The following is an 18,039-nucleotide window of genomic DNA, read 5'->3' as shown; positions in this document are numbered from 1 at the left end:
TAAGAGCAAGGGATTCAGTGAGAAGCAGTGTTAGGCCAAGCCACTGAGAGCAAACAAACCAAAAAAAAAAGGATGAGAATCAAGAGTGTGGGGGAGGGTTTCTGTCATTCTATCACTCCCCTTAATCTGGGGCCTTCCCCTCCCAGGGCCTGCAGGCAGCAAGGAGGGCAGGACTCACTCTCCTTCCATGTACACCTGAATTTCTCACTGCACTGGGTCACAAGTCAAAATGCCATAAAACAAGGAAATTCTAATGACAAGGGATGCTCCATGTCATCACGTATTTGACTTCAGGAAACTGGACTTCAGTGTGTTCTGCTTATGCCAGTTCTCCCCCAATTTTTAAGAGTCTACAAATGGCACATATTCTATTTTAACAATCTTTTTCCTGCTATTTCGTTTTCTAGTCACTTCCTTAGGTGTCACTTAAGATACACGGCAGTAATAAGATACTTCCCATCCCCAATAAAAAACAGACCAGGACTAACAACTTCTTACCAACATGGCAGTGTCTTCAATAGTTTGTTAGTACAATAAGAGTAACTTTCTCTGAAAGATTAGTTGTAAATGGGTCGTTCTGTTATCCACCTCAGATGCACTTATAAGTAAACACAAAATGCTCTAACAATTTCCATCTCCTAGTATAAGCGTCACTCACGTGAAAGTCACGTGATTTTTATACACAAACCCAATAGAAAAACAGAGTCTTTTAGCATTTATTTGTGATTGCTGTGTTTATGATATCCTCCATTTCTTTTCTTAGCCTAAGAAAAGAACTTTCAGACTATATAAGCTGGATACCTCCTTTACATCCCAAATCATCCATCACAGCAAAACCTTTTTATTAAGCCCAACACCTACGACCCTACTTGTCCAGAACCTATAAGGCAGGTTTTTAATTGTATGCCAGATAAAAACCCATCCTCCTCCTTTTCTCAAGACTACCTTCTTCCAAAAGAAGATCTCATCATGAGCCCAGCCTCATCAGAAGCTCACACCTTAGCAATTTAGGAAGAATAAATGTGCATGGGACTGAAGTCAGGGCTTTTTATTTATCCAAGGTAAGTTTCCAGTTGCATCATTTTGCCAGGCTTCCTGAATCCAAACTCTGTACAGCATTGCTGGGTGCAGGGTGAAGCCAGGGGCATTCATACCAAAGGTCAAGGCAGTCACAACTGACTCATATTTATAGTCTACACACTGTCGTGTTTAGTGCTTCACTTTCTCTGCCATTAAATTCAATACTCTTCCAGTCTGAAGCTGCAGTCTACTCATAGGAAAGAAAAAGTCTAAGAGAAAAGTTATATTCAGGTTCAAGAAAAGGCATGACTGTACAATCTGGGAGCAATCTACCTTTCCTCATATCTAGTATTTTATATCTAGAAACCAAAGGCCTGACAACAGCTAAGCCAAAAGAAAAAAAAAACCTAACATTAAAAGATCATTTAAAAAATACTTTGAAGGAAAGGCAATCCTAAAGGCATTCTCATCTTTACTGACACGAAGACAGCCACAGTATATATTATATGGAATGAGCAGTGAACTCAGACAAAATTCAGACAGTTCTCTGGCTTATTAGCTGTGCAATCTTGGATAAGTCATTTAACCTTCTAAGCACTAGTTTCCATTTCTGAAAAATTAGGAGGTTTCTATTAGGATTAAATGAGATGGTATTTACAAACTGCCCAGCACAATGTCTGGCACATAGTGATCATTTAATAAATGATTTTTATTAGCATCATCGTCATTATTTACCATGTCTCCAGAAAGAAACGGAATAAAAAACCCGAATAATCAGAACAATACTTGTTTAGTGCTTTGAATATATTACCTCTAACTTTTACCCTAAACACTAATGCATCTATGAACTGGTACCCTGAAGTCAAGATTCCATAGTATGAGAAGGCTTCTTGCTGAAATCAAGGGCCATTGGCACTCCACCCGCCACCTCAACCACGACTTAAGGTGAAACAAAAATCAAGCACAGGAAGTTTAAAACAATTTTGGAAATTTTAAAAGAGAAAAATTTAAACAAGTGCATTTATTCTTTTTAATTAAAAACAGAACACATTAATACTAATATAATAAGTAAAATATTTCTCTGTCCTAGACAAGGGAAAGGTAAAGATGATGATGACTGATGTAGGAATTATTAACAGTAAAAGAAATACTAAATGTTAACGTGGTGTCTCTCCACATAACTAGAGTTACAGGCACCAGAAACAAGTTTTACACTACTAACCTTTAAATCGGATGCAAAACACACAAGCTATTCTTAGTAAATTCTTTTGGCTGAGTGATCATACAATGATTAGTTATCAAAGCTACTTCAAGCTCACTTACTGCTGCAAAGATAATTTACACATTTAAATGTGAGAGCTAGCCAGGCGTATTTTCAAAACATTACAACACCAGGCTTTATTTACAAGCTAGGGATTGTACTGTATTGTACCTAACCCCACCCCCAAATCAACGTGTACCAGAATATGAAAATTTCTTATAAAATGCCAAAGCCAAGAGGAAAATTTCCCTGAAAAAAGTCATCTTTTAAAATTCTGATATAAACCTGCTTCTTCTTGAACAAGTAACAAGAGACACTTTCTCCGTATGTAAGAAATACATGGTAAGACCCAAGAATGAGTTTTAAAACAGAGTAAAATACTTAGGAAGATCATTATCACTGTAGATGATACAATTTGTAACATTACAATATGCCAATCATCACACACGAAACTGCCTTGAATTCATGCTTTGTTTTCACAGAAACTGCTAGCCAAAAGAGCTGAGATATAATAACAGAAATATAAAAAATTACAGAGGAAAAAGGGAGTCACACTGGAATCTCATCTAGGCAAGAACTATTTTGTAAGAATTAAAAGCAGCAGTCAAAAGAAATTACATTGGCTCTCCAAGGAAAAGAGGTCCTCAATGCTTATAACTAATAAAAATATTTTATCAATGTCCTGACTGTAAGACTTCATAAGTAAAGTTAAAAGGACACAAATAGTGTGTCAAAAGTTTTGTGCCATATAATTAAGCAAAAAATGAAATTATTTTATTATAGGATGATCAACCTGTACCTAAACACTGAATTGTAAAACACTCTGAATAGGAATACTTCAGGTAGTATTTATCTTCTATAACTAACAGAAGACCAAAAGTTGTTCTGATTACTATAAATATGGAATAGACTAAAAATGAGAGTCAAAAATCCATGAAAGGTTAATGAACGAATATTAGGGATGTCTAGATGCTAGCCCTAGCCTTTGAATGTAAAAGTATTTTTCCACAAAAAGTATTTTTCCATTCCATTTATAGTCAAAATGCCTACTTGTCTACAGGCCTATGTGCACTAATTTTAACAACCCACCATTCAGTGGTGTGATCAAAATGATTTTACGTTAAAATGATTTACTACCCACCAGGGACAAGAGTGAGTTTCAGACCTGCTACACACCTAGGCTCACAGGGAAGGGTCTACTTTAAAATTGATGGAATATAGATGCAATGACACCCCAGTTGCGATGTGCACACCTAACAGACATTGCTTTCTAAACACCATTCTCCAATAAAAGGACCCAGGCTCCTTGAAGAAGTGACTGATTGATTCCAGAGCTAGGAAAATACAAGATGAACCTGTAACATCTGGAGATGCCGCTAAGTAAGGAAGTGCTTGAAAAAGTCTAGGAACATGTCAAAAGAACGTTAGGGCTAATCTGAAGGAACCCCCAATGGCCAAAGCTGCAAGAATTTGAGCAACAAAATAATTATAGTATTGGATTATAACCCACAGAATAAAATAACTATCCATGAATCCATACTGAGATACATATACACACACACATACACATGGACAGCTCTTCCTTAAAGAATTCCAATAAATAAATAAGCGTACAAGCAACAAAGGAGATAAAATCACTATTACACAAATAGTACAGCAATAATTACTGTAGGCAAGATCTACCAATGGATGCTTAAATCAGTGGGCAAAAGCTTGCAGAGAAACAGGATACCTGCATAGTCTCAAAGTATCTCCCCACAAGATATTTATTAATTACAAAGGGAATGATAATCATTTTATAGTGACAAGAGATATTACCTGAATCAAATTATTAAGGTTAGCATCACCAGTAATAAGAGAAACTGACATCAGATAACCACTCACCAAAAAACCACAATCACTTTTGTGGTATTCTTCCCCAAAATCCATACGTAATCTCAAAGTAAACATCAGAAAACCTCAGAATTATTGAACAAAGTAACTGACCAGTACTGCTCAAAAGTAGGAAGATCACGAAAGACGAGGAAAAACTGAGGTACTGTCACAAATTATATGAATCTAAAGAGACAGAACAACTAAATGCAATGTGGATCCCGGAACAGAAAAAGGACATTAGTAGAAAACTGGATGTAATGTTAATAAGGTCTGTAGTTGAGTTAAAAGTTTCGTATCAATTTAAGTTTCCTGATACTGGTAAGAACACTGTGGTTATGTAAGATGTTAACATCAGGGGAATCTGGTTGAAGGGTATATATAACTCTGTACTATCTTTTGCAACTTTTCTCCAAGTCAAAAATTATTTCAAAATAAAAAGTTTAAAAAAACAGATAGATGAGGAAAGCAACTGTGGTATCCTTATTCCTCACTTCCGTTTGGCTTTCTTTACTTTGAGCATTTTATGAAAGCATCTTCTTCTGCTTTATTGAGTTAACCATGGACAAGCATAGAAAGGTATGAGATGAGACTCAGACACAAAGAATATCACAGTGACCTTCCCCCCAAACGAATATGGTCTTCCTTCTGGAGTTTAGCTAAGCTTTTCAGTTAGTCCTGAACAAAACAACGTCTTTAACTTTAGAACATGTTAGCAAATTCCCAAACTGGTCTTTCTTGGATGGTGCTAAACAAGAAAACACTGGGTATTCACAGAATCTGTCAACAAGCAAAAGACCTTTTGGCATAAATCCAAAGCTATCTAAAAATGACTGCCAGCAATGGGTGGGGGGATAACGAAAGATATGTTAGGAGTGGGGTGGGGCATACAAAAGGCAAGAGAGAGAAAAGCCCAAGAGGCGCCTCCGCGCTACTAGCTGCTTCCACACCTGACAATAGTAAATTAGACTAAAGGTGCATTTTAAAATATCTTGTTTACATAGCTCACAAACATACCCAAAAGGATTTTATTACTTAACATTCTATTTTGATTACTACATATGTTACTACATTATATGGGAATAAAAAGGGTGAGTCACACCCTTCTTTTCTCCTTTTTTTCCAAGCATTTAATTACTCATTGTGATGTTCTTAGATAACAGTGGGTAGCATCTATACCCATAGTAGACAGGCTATTAAAAACAAAAACAAAATCTCTTACTGTCCATCAAAAGATAATATGCGCACATTTTTTGCCTAAGCAATTTTACTCACAGGAATTTACCTTAGAGACGTACTCATAGAAGTATATATTGACAAAGGTACAAGATTGTTAACTGTTGCAATGTTTATAACAGAAGAAACTGAAAACACACTAAATGCTCATTAAAAGAAAAATTTTAAACTAAATAGTACATTTGTACAAAAGGGTACTCAGCAGCATTTAAGAGGAATAAGGTCAATCTAGATATACTGACAAAGTATTCATAATCTATAATTAAGTAAAAATAAGTTAAGACATAGACAAAGTATATGAGTCTATCCAAAGGAAGAAAGCATATTTGTACATATATGTATAGAAAATATATAGAAGGATATATATCAAACTTAAGAGGAGCCACTGTAGGAAATGTCTGGAGAAACAGTGGGGTTCTTAACTAATTTTTAAAATAACCAGAAGAGATAATTTTTTTAACTTTAAATTTTTTAAAAAGTAAAATAATGTAAAAGTAGTTGTGTTTCTATACACCTAGAATGAACAATCTGAAAAATAAAAGGAAAAATAAGTGTTGGCAAAGATGTAGAGAAATTGGAACCTTTAAGCATTGCTGGTGGGAATATAAATGGTTCCGCTGCTATGGAAAACAGTTGGGCAGTTTCTCAAAAAGTTAAATAGAATTACTGTATGACCCAGCAATTCTACCTCTAGGTATATACTCCCAAAAAATTGAAAACATTGCATCCATGTTCACAGCATCCATGTTCACAGCAGTGTTGTTCACAATAATCAAAAGGTGGAAAGAAATCAAATGTCCATCAACGGATTAATGGATAAACAAATTGTGGTATATCCGTACAATAGAATACATTATTCAGCCATAAAATGGCTGACCTGCTACAACATGGATGAACCTCAAAAACATGCTAAGTGAAGAAAGCCAGACACAAAAGGTCACATATTATATGGTTCCATTTACATGATATATCCAGAATCAGTAAATTAATAGAGACAGAAAGCATATAAGTGGTTGCCAGGGGCAGTGGTAGGAGGTAACAGGGAGTTACTGCTTAATGGGTATAGGGTTATCTTTTGAGGTAATGAAACTGTTTTGGAACTAGATAGAGGTGGCTGCTGAACAACACTGTGAATGTAATAAATGCCACTGAATTGTTCATTTTTAAATTGTTCATTTTTTTGTCATTTGCGTTTTCTCTCATTAACGATAAATACAACTTTAAAAACAATATGTAGGTAAGGGACTTCCCTGGTGGCACAGTGGTTAAGAATCCTCCTGCCAGTGCAGGGGACACGGGTTCAAGCCCTGGTCCAGGAAGATCCCGCATGCCGCAGAGCAACTCAGCCCGTGCGCCATAACTACTGAGCCTGCGCTCTAGAGCCTGTGAGCCACAACTACTGAGCCCGCATGCTTCAACTACTGAAGCCCGCATGCCTAGAACCTGTGCTCTGCAACAAGAGAAGCCACCGCACCACAACGAAGAGTAGCCCCCACTCGCCACAACTAGAGAAAGCTCGCGTGCAGCAATGAAGACCCAACGCAACCATAAATAAATAAATTTACTTATTTATTTTTAAAAAATTAATAATATGTAGGTAAGACCAAAACATCAACTGCCACTGAGTTACTTTACCCCAGAAGAGCGAGACTGATACCAGTGTGGATGGGCATCTTCCGCATCCAGATGCCTCTCTGTGGAACACTCTAGATAAAAGACTGCCACTAGGGGAAAAGAAAACCTACTAAAAACCAGGGACTGTAAGTAAGCACTGTCCCCAAGGCAGCAAAATGATCCATTGCCTGAGACACATCCTAGTTCAGCTTTAGGATAAGAGCTGAGAGGACAGATGGCCCTGGTTGCCTTTAGTCTCCTTTCTCTCCAAACTTAATCTACAGCAATGAACATCTAAGGAATTCCCACCCTCCTTTACAGGTGAGGAAACTGAACCATGGCTCATACACAGGACCCTGGGGAGGAACTTGCAAAAGACTTACTGATTTGGTATAAAAGCTGCTTGTTACCATTTTACCAAGTTCTAAAAATTAGCATTTCTCCTATTCTCTCAGCACAAATCTTCTCACTAGTAATCTATTATATTTGGAAAGACACCCTAAACAGCAGTAGAATCACTTTACAATTGATTCTTTGATGGTTCTTCTTTTTGTGGTGGGAAGTCCCCTCCAGAGTGCTTTCACAGCAATAGAAATTCACACCAGAAAAAGCACTGTCCTTTTAGTTACTTGTTTTCTGGGTCACATAAATTAACTCTTAGTTAATCCTTCTCAACAGGCACCAACAATTGCATTTTACTTTAAGCTATTTGCTTTGGCCATTTCATTGTGATTATTAGGAAACAAGAGAACTTCAAATCAAAAGGGAGCTTTTCAAAACTTCTTAAAATCAAACTGTTTCTGTAACAAGAAAAGGTGATATGAAGAACTATTATATCTGTGTCAATTCTCTTAATTGGAATAAACAGATCATCATCAATACAACATGGCTAAATCAAAAGAAGTTCTTTTATATGTTAGAGGAGGCTGGAGTAAGAGTGACAGGGAATCTTAACTCTCCAGAATTTTACGTTCAATTTTTTTCAAAATTTTCCTCATTTTAAGTGTCATTATTAAACATTACTAATGCTATTTCGAAAATTACAGAAACTAACAGTTAAAACCCCATTCAATATATGTGAATATTCAAAAATATCTACACTTGTAGATTTGATTAATTCTCTACTTCAGTTTGTTGGATCTTAAGATATTTTACAAAATATAAACAATCTCAAGCTTATTAACAATTTAAGATTTTAAAGCGTTTCTGCTTCTCTTTAATCCTTGGCAGGACTGGTTCCCATCATTTCATCAAGAGTTCCTGAAATGAGAACTCTATGTTACGGTGGAGGATTTAGAGACTTACAAAGGCAAAAAAGAAATCATAACTCCTACATTTTTAATCATCCATCCTCCTGGTGTATGATTTACCCCATAATTCCCACAAGAAAGTGAATAAAGTTTTGAAGAACGAGTTATTCCCAATGTAAATCTACAGTCAGCCTCTGTCAATCATGTTAGCCTTTTCCCCTGGTTAGCCGTTCTCCACCTCCTGCCAGAAAACTATACCACTATTTAATTGCTTTGTGACTTCACATTTTATTAAGAGGCAGAAAAACATGAAGAGCTAAAACAAGGAGATAAGCCCATTGCCGTAAATTGTCCCCTTAAGCAATGAAACTTGCCTCTCTAGAGTAATAAGGTGGGCACTGTGAAAAACCCTGACAAGTGCAATTCTGCCTAAGTCCAGAGCCCCCATCACTTACAGAAACCCTTACAGTTCTCTGGACTGCAGTGCCATAGATCAGAACCTGGGGCAGCCAACTGCATGCTTTCGAATGCCAGCGTGAAGGGCACAGCCTGGTGAGTCACTCTGCTCTCTACCCTACTCCACCCCAAATTTATCTTCTGTTCTCATGGACCAAAAAAAGGGGTGGGGGCAGAAGAGAATGAAGAGAGAGAAAGTTGTGAAAATTTTCGCAACCTGACAGCACGCCATCTGCCATCCTTTTTCCCTGGAAATCAAACTACTTGTTATATAACCCAGTGAAACATTTAGCTACATGTTCACCTTCATGAACTTGGAATAATTTTCTCCTTTCCCACTCTATTGGCTTCCCTTATAAGTCTCCGTTTCTTCCTCTGTAGTGAGATGGAAATTATTATCAGATTATATTACATTCATGAATGTGCCCAAGCCCCTGCTCTCTGGAAGATTACATCCAGTGATTCCCACAAACTAAGAAAGGCTTGGTGTTCAAAGCCTTGGGAAAATATCAATGAGTAACTTCTCTAAGATGCTGCCAGCCAGAAAACAAAGGCTTCAAGTGTTTTTAAAGCCCACTGATGTACATAAGAAAGTGGTTTTAAGACATTGTTCAGAAAAAGCATGCAAGTAGATGAGTGTGTGGGGTGTGTGCGTGTGTGTGTGTGTGTGTAAAGATCTAATATATTTACTAAGTATAAAAAAGGCTGAAAAGGCATACAATAAACTCAGCAGTGGTTATATTAAGGTGTGGGATCAGAAGGTGGGATGCAAGAGTCTTTTTTTTCTGTACACATTTTATGGCTTGAATATGTGACAATGGATATGTATTATTTTTGTAATTACTTTTAAGAGCTAAAATATGGAAACGAATGGTGACTAAGCTTTCAAAACCAAAAATCAAAATACATGTGCCGCCAAAGCATTTTCGTCCCTCATCTAAATGCAAGAGACAGCTAAGGAAAAGTAATTTAGTCATTGGAAAGTTGAAGTTTCCAGGTTTCAATAGTTTTTTTTTTTTTAAAGGCAGACACAATATCTAAAACAAGACTGTCAAAATTTCTAGCAGGTTTCACAACATTAGATATTGAGCAAATAGCACAAGTCCCTAAATTGGTAACATTATGTCCTCCTTCCTCTTGGAAGCTAGGCTATGGTAGGTGACCCCAGGAGAATCTTTCCTGATACTGGGCCAGTATTCTCATGAGGAATTTGGCTCAAGTCTATGAACAGTTTCTGCATTTACTTTTTGCAAAAGGACTACCCAAGGAGAGAAAAACAAATGAAAGAAACAGAAAACAACATCAGAGTCCCTAAGGACTGTAGTTTGGGTTGGAGTTCTCTTTAAAAGAATTACAAAAAGAGCAATTGGCTACTCATTAGGGAAAAAATTAATTTTCATTCATATCTCAAGTCATACTTCAAACTACGTTTCATACAGATGAAATATTTTAAAATGTGGAACAAAGCCATAAAACTACAATTAGAAAATATAGGTAGATTTCTACGCAATCTTGTGGTTAGAGATGTTGCTATTCATTCATTCATTCTGCAAACACTATGTACTAAGCATTACAGACCTGGCTGTGGACCACACAGACACAACCCCTGTCCCTATGGAGTCAGAGGCTAGAGGAGGAAATAGGAAATAGAAAACAAATAAAAAATAATTACATATTGATACATGCTCAAAGGGGGAAAAACCCCAGGATTATGAGATAGAGAATACTAGAGGGAAAGACCAATGCTGAACAAGAAGGCACTCTGTCTGAGGTGAAATTTAGGGTGACGCCTGAAGAACGAGGAATATGATAACAGCGAACCACTCATGTGCACCCTGTGAAAAGGATAGTTTTCTAAGAGCTGTGCATGAATTAACCCCCTTAATCCTCTCAACAAGGTGAGTTATGTACTATTACGATGATGATTCCCATATTACAGGTGAGGAAGAGGTGAAGTAACCTGCCCAAGAAAGCAGAGCTAGTGAACAGGGAAGCCAGGGGAACCCAAGCAGCCTGCTCCAGAGCACTCTCTCGGGAACTGGCTCTCTGGACGAGGAGGCAGCCATAAGAAAGGTGCACGAGTGCAAGTGTGTGTGTGAAGTGTGTGTGTGTGCACACACACGCAAAAGACACGTTCCAAGCAAAGGAATAGTGCCTGCAGAATCCTGGGAGTAGGAAAGAAGCTGACGGGTTCCATGAATTCAAAGGAGGCCAGTGGGGCTGGAACAAAGTGTTCGAGTGTGACAGAGGTGAGGTCAGAGAGCAGGCAAAGATGGATCACGCCGGGCCTTGCAGGCCATGGTAAGGAGAATGCCATGACCAGCTCAGGCAGGGGTGTGCCAAGATGTGATTATACTTGCAAGAGATCATTCTGTTATGTGAAGAACAGACTTCGGGGGAATAATACCAAGGCATTCCTGCTTCGTAATTACTCTATGTGGAGCCACAGAAAAAAGATTCAATCACCTAAAATTAAATATTTACCTACTTTTAAAAACACTGTACAGGACTTCCCTGGTGGCACAGTGGTTAAGAATCCGCCTGCCAATGCAGGGGACACGGGTTCGAGCCCTGGTCCGGGGAAGGTCCCACATGCCGTGGAGCAACTAAGCCCATGCGCCACAACTACTGAGCTTGTGCTCTAGAGCCCGCAAGCCACAACTACTGAGCCTGCAAGCCACAACTACTGAAGCCCGCGTGCCTAGAGCCCATGCTCTGCACCAAGAGAAGCCACCGCAATGAGAAGCCCGCACACCGCAATGAAGAGTAGCCCCCGCTCGCCGCAACTAGAGAAAGCCCACGCACAGCAACGAAGACCCAACACTGCCAAAAATAAATAAAAATAAATTTCTTGGGCTTCCCTGGTGGCGCAGTGGTTGAGAGTCCGCCTGCCGATGCAGGGGACATGGGTTCGTGCCCCGGCCCGGGAGGATCCCACATGCCGTGGAGCGGCTGGGCCTGTGAGCCATGGCTGCTGGGCCTGCGCGTCCAGAGCCTGTGCTCCACGACGGGAGAGGCCCCAACAGTGAGAGGCCCGTGTACTGCAAAAAATAAATAAATAAATAAATTTCTTTAAAAAAGAACATGAACACAATATTCGCAAAAGAAGAAATACAAATGCCTTATAAACTATGATAAATGTTCACCTGTGCATAAAACTGGATAAAGTTTTTTAAATTCTATGATCTAATGTTAAAAAGAGTGTGGGAAAAGAAAACCTTGCATAATATCAGTGGGATTGTAAATTGGTTGTCTTTCAGGTAACATAGATCAGAGACCTTTTTCCTGATTTTATAGTAAGAATAAGTAAGAGTAGCCTCAAAATTATAGTTATCCTCATAGGCACTGACACACGTGTCTAGAGGGAGATTTGTTAAGTACATACATTCCTAAAATAGACTCTTTATCTACCTTTAATAATTATGCAGCAATGACAGTGACATGGAGAGAAGTTTACAACATACCAACTGAGAAAAGTAGGTTGCATATTTATATTTAAAAATCTTATTTAAGCATATACACATAGAAGAACCTCTGGAAGAATATTAACAGCAGTGATGTAACGGTGGTAGGACTGTGCACTTTCTGTTTTAAAATATTTTTATTTTCTAATTTTTTATACAAGTTTTAAAGGTTATGCTCTATTTACAGTTATTACAAAATATTGGCTATATTCTCCATGTTGTACAATACATCCTTGTAGCCTACATTACACCCAATAGTTTGTACCTCCCACTCCCCCACCTCAATATTGCCCCTCCTCCCCCAACCAGTAACCACTAGTTTGCTCTCTTTATCTGTGAGTCTGCTTCTTTTCTGTTATATTCACTAGGTTGTTGTATATTTTTTAGATTCTACATATAAGTGATATAGTATTTATCATTCCCTGCCTGACTTATTTTACTTAGCATAATGCCCTCCAAATCCATCCATGTTGCTGCAAATGGCAAAATTTCATTCTTTTTTATGACTGAGTAGTATTCCACTGTGTATATATGTCACATCTTCTTTACCCATTCATCTGTTGATGTACACATAGGTTGCTTCCATATCTTGGCAATTGTAAATAACGCTGCTATGAACATTGGGGTGCAAGTATCTTTTCGAATTTGTGTTTTTTTTTTTTTTTTTTTCAGATCTATACCCAGGAGTGAAATTCCTGGGTCATATGGTAGTTCTATTTTTTGAGAAACTTCCGTACTATTTTCCACAGTGGTTGCATCAACTTACATTCCCATCAACAGTGTAAGAGGGTTCCCATTTTTCCACATCCTCGCCAACATTTGTTATTTGTCTTCTTTTTGATGACAGTCATTCTGACAGGTGTGAGGTGACAGCTCACTGTGGGTTTTTTTTTTTTTTTTTTTGCGGTACGCGGGCCTCTCACTGTTGTGGCCTCTCCCGTTGCAGAGCACAGGCTCTGGACGTGCAGGCTCAGCGGCTGTGGCGCATGGGCCCAGCCGCTCCGCGGCATGTGGGATCTTCCCGGACCAGGGCATGAACCCGTGTCCCCTGCATCAGCAGGCAGACTCTCAACCACTGCGCCACCAGGGAAGCCCTCACTGTGGTTTTGATCTGCATTTCCCTGATGATTACCAATGTTGAGCAACTTTTCATGTGCCTGATGGCCAACTGCATTCCTCTTTGGAAAAAATGTCTATTCAGTTCCTCTGCCCATTTTTTAATTAGGTTGTTTTTTTGATGTTGAGTTGTATGAGCTGTTTATATATGCTGGATATTAATCCCTTATAGGTCATAGCATTTGCAAATATTTTCTCCTATTCAGTAAGTTGTCTTTTTGTTTTGTCAATGGTTTCCTTTGCTGTGCAAAAGCTTAAGTTTAATTAGGTCCCATTTGTTTACTTTTGCTTTTATTTCCTTTACTTTAGAAGATGGATCCAAAAAGATACTGCCATGATTTATGTCAAAGAGTGTTCTATGTTTTCCTCTAGGAGTTTTATAGTATCCAATCTTACATTTAGGTCTTTAAGCCATTTTGAGTTTATTTTTTTTTTATATGGTGTTAGAGAATACTCTAATTTCATCCTTTTACATGTGGCTGTCCAGTTTTCTCAGCACCACTTATTGAAGAGACTGTCTTTTCTCCATTATATATTCTTGCCTCTTTTGTCATAGATTAATTGACCATAAGTGTGTGGGTTCATTTCCGGGCTCTCTAGGATTGTGCATTTTCAACAGGTCCTTTTATTTTATCTATATATCTTTCATTTATCTACCAGTCAGTATACATTACTTTTAATATTAAGCAAAGTATCCAAGCAAAAAAATATCTAGGACACCATAAAATAAAAATATAGAAATGCTAAACTGTCTTGTAAAGGAGGTCATAGATAGAAGACTCAGTGTAGACTGAAGTTGAATCAGAAAATGGTGTGGCAGAAAGGGACACTGGGAGGCAGCTATCTAGTCTAACTCCTCATTTCACAGATTAAGAAACCATCTAATCTCCCTACTTCATCTTTCTGACTATAAGCACAGTCCTAACAAAGGTTTCCAGAACCAAAAACTGAACTAGTGCTTCCTCTTTCTCCACTGATTAAACACCCTACACCAAGGACAACTGTGTACAAATATTATCACTGCAGTACTTCTGAGCAAAGGGTACCCCAGGACTAGAGCACAGCCTGATAGTCACTGTGGTATTTGGAAACAAGAGGATTATTGTAGAGTGTGATTTCCTCTCATTCCATAGGCAACTGAGGAATTTACCTTTCCTAATGTCGAGCCAGTGCCTGTCTTACCCTTTGCTCACAAAGAAACATCCTTGTCTGGCAAGTGTACATTCTCAGCACCCCTAGAGCAGGGTTGCTGGGGGTCCTAGAATCTGCCAAGTTGGTGCCTAAACATTATCTGGGTCCTGTCTCTTGTGTTGCAAAGGTCTTTGGTGGCCCTTTACTAATTCCCTGGCCCACTTCACACCTTGGCTACTCTAAGTAGTTCCTCTTTCTCAAATCAAAACCCCCAAACCCACCATTCTTATTCTCAACGAATACTTTCTTCTTTATTTAGGAGGTATATTCAGGCCATAAGTCTTCAGCCCTCTCAAATATTCCTTCCTACCTCCAGGCACCTGAGTCTCTATCCTCCATCTCTTCCTTCCCTCCTCCCTGCTTGCTGCAAAGGAGCCCCCCTCCCTCCAGCTCCTCAGCCAGCCCTATGGGTCCTGCAGTCCTGGCCTCTTCAGTTTTCCCTTCTCTTTCTGATCCCACTCCCTCCCCTCCCTCTTTCCTTCCCTCCTCCCTCCCCACTGGGTCCCTGCCTTCTTTTCAATATGTCCAAGTTCCTTATCCCAAATCTGCTTCCTCCTCCCAGGCGGCATCCCTCTTTGCTCCTTCCTTTTCTGGTACATTTCTACACCTCGGTATCTACACCTGCACCTCTTCAGTCTATCGTTATGTCACGAAGTAACAAGAGTAAGGATTTACAGTCGGAAGGCCTAGAGTGCACATTCAGCTCTGCCAGTGACCATTTCCATGACCTCAAGTGAACAAGTCACTTAATTCCTCCAAGTCAGTTTCCTCCTCTGTAAAAAGAGGTTAATGATACCTGGCTCCACCTCCCTCACAGTTATGTTGTGAGGATCAAGCGAGATAATGCATGTGAAAGTGCTCTCTCTGTGAGCTTATAAAGCTCTTTAACACTTCAGTTATTCCTGTTACTACTCTCCCCTCGGTACCCTGACCTTGCATCATCAACAGAGACAGGGATTGTTATTCGTGACCTTCAGACTGCTCACAGTGTTAACATATAATAACACCATGTAGTTTTTGCTGTGAATTACTAATTTGGTAATAATCATATTTAATTTAAAACAAGTATAGCTGACCCCTGAACAACGCGGGAGTTAGGGGTGCCAACCCTCCACACAGTCAAAAATCTATAGTCGGCCCTCCATCCATGTCTGGCTTCCTCAGTATCCAGAGTTCCACATCCACAGATTCAACCAGCCACAGATCGTGTAGTACTGTAGTATTTACTACTGAAAAAAATCTGTGCATAAGTGGACCCGCGCAGTTCAAACCCATGTGGTTCAAGGGTCAACTGCATATAAGCTATGGTTTTTTAATTATATGAGCATGGACTTCTGGAAGACAACAGCGGTAGACAACAATTACTGAGCACATACCAGGAGTCATGCACTTGTTCTAGAATCCTTTATATCAACTATCACCACCACAGGAAATGGCTTTATTATTATTTCCATTTTATTGATGGGGAAACTAAGGCAGAGCAGTACTGCCATGATTTGAACCCAGGCATCTACCTCTAGAGCCCATGCTCTTATCCATTGTCCTGCAGTTCCTTTAGTGACAAAATGAGGTCTACAGTGGAGACACAGAAACCAGTCAGGAGGCTATGGCTCTAGAGGGTTAGAGGCAAGAAGATGGACCTGACCAAGGACACCTGGACTCTTTTAAGAAGGCAAACAAAATTATTCAATTGCCAACTACCAATGTCATTGAAGGCTTAGGGTCATCAGGCACTTCCATATTCTGCTAGTGGGAATACAAACTGGTACAACCTTTCGAGAAGGCAATTAGAAGAATGCATTGAACACTGAAGGATACATTCCCACACTGTGGCTGACTCAGCAATGCCACTCGCAGCAATCTGCCCTAGAGAGATAATCATAGATGTGCACAAAAGATATTATTACAATGCTGTTTCTAAAACTAAATCAAGAAAAACAAATAAATGTCCAACAAAAGGAGATGGGGTAGAGAAACAATTGCGTACCCACATAAGTGAACACCATATAGTCATGTAAAATGATGCTTCAGGAAAAAAGGTATAAGCACATTGTCAAGGAAAAGAAGTATGTAAAAAAGCCTGTTGGTATGGGCTTTGGCATCTGACTGGTTCAAGTTCTGAGTGCGTTTACCAGCTATGTGAGCATGGGCAAGTTATTTAATTTTTCTGAGTTTCAGTTTTCTTGTGTACAGATGGGGATAAGAAAGCACCAACCTCATAGAGTTGTGAGAATTAATAAATTAATGTATGTAAAGGGGTTGGTACAAAGCTGGTACAGAGCCTGGCATGTAGCAAGCATGGGATAAATGTTTCTCATTTGCAAAAATATAGCAAGTTAACACATACGACACACACACCCCATTACAAATATTTGTAAAAACAAATATTATAAATAATGCAGTAAAATTTTAACACTGGTTATCTCTGGAAGTGAAATAACACATTTTTTTCTTTTAAATTCCCTGTATTTTCCAAATTTTCTTTACTTGAATAAAGCCAGCAATATATTAATACTTAAGTATCTTCATTTTTTCAGGTAGACTTAATAATAAATACTCCTTTCAATTTATTAAGTTTCTCTAGTATAATCCAGTCTATGCATCTTCTGTTTAAGGAAATGGGGTACTTTTATTGATTTAATCTGAAGAGTAATACATTTCCCCCTTTATTCTTCAAGCAGCTTGCTCATATTTCATTATATAAAAGTCTTTTCTGCACTCATATACTTGAAGATTAAGAGCACTCTGAAGTGATTAATAGAGCATAAAAGGTAGAAGAAAAGAACAGATTAATGTCTCTTAAAAAGCAAAGTTAAAGAAGAAAAGCATGACAACTTCATGATAGTTATATGGAAAAAAGTATACCTTACCTAAGTATGTAAGGCCAGAAATTACTGCAATAAATATCTCAACTCCATGGACAATTTCCTAGTGTGGTCAAAAGACAGAAGTAATTCAATAGCTCAGCAGTCCATCCAGTACAGTGACAATCATCCTGAAAGAAAAAAAGAGTCTCATTGAGGGAAATGTGATGGGGCAATACTCCTTTCCAACAGGAGAGGGGGAATCAATTACTAGAGACAGCTATGCAGTTTATTATGGTTAAGTCATTCTCCAGTTGGGGGTGGAAGGTGCAGACCAGAATAAAAAAGAACCTAGGATATCAAGCAAACGTGAGTCTCCTTTGCTTTAGATAAAAGTTACTCATTAGCTCTAGGGTGTCTCACCACCAGTTCAAAGAAAAGGGCTGGTTCCTCACATCCTTTCACCTTCACTTCCATTACTGCTCTCCATGTATCCATCAATATGTACATAAGTCAGCTCATGAATACCATCAATTTTTATATTTGGTATCTTTGTCATTTCAGAATCAGACAAGCCCATAAGAAATACATGGCCTTTCTCTGAAAACTAGCTCCACGGAGGATTTTCTTTGTGAGTGGCAGTTCCCCTGGATTAAAATTTTGGGATTGTTTTCACGTCAGCCTTCTCCATCATTGCCTCAGTCCACTGCCACTTTCGCTTGAATGTCCGTCCTACTGCTCTCTACTTTTTTTTT

At 38.7% G+C, this 18,039-nt stretch overlaps 1 protein-coding gene across 5 annotated transcripts in view; it reads right to left on the bottom strand.

Annotated features, from left to right (window-relative positions):
- The window catches only part of KANK1 (KN motif and ankyrin repeat domains 1), a 191,831-nt gene that overhangs the window by 108,348 nt on the left and 65,444 nt on the right, over nt 1–18,039 (bottom strand). For all 5 annotated transcript variants that reach the window (XM_082656043.1, XM_082656044.1, XM_082656040.1 and 2 more), the window contains one exon: nt 17,351–17,475. The gene's annotated coding sequence lies outside the window, so the exon portion shown is untranslated. The remainder of the gene's footprint in view (nt 1–17,350; nt 17,476–18,039) is intronic.

Source organism: Grampus griseus (assembly GCF_964374135.1).
Source record: "Grampus griseus genome assembly, chromosome: 6".
Classification (NCBI taxonomy): Eukaryota; Metazoa; Chordata; class Mammalia; order Artiodactyla; family Delphinidae; genus Grampus; species Grampus griseus.
This window is presented reverse-complemented; position numbering and strand designations above follow the sequence as displayed.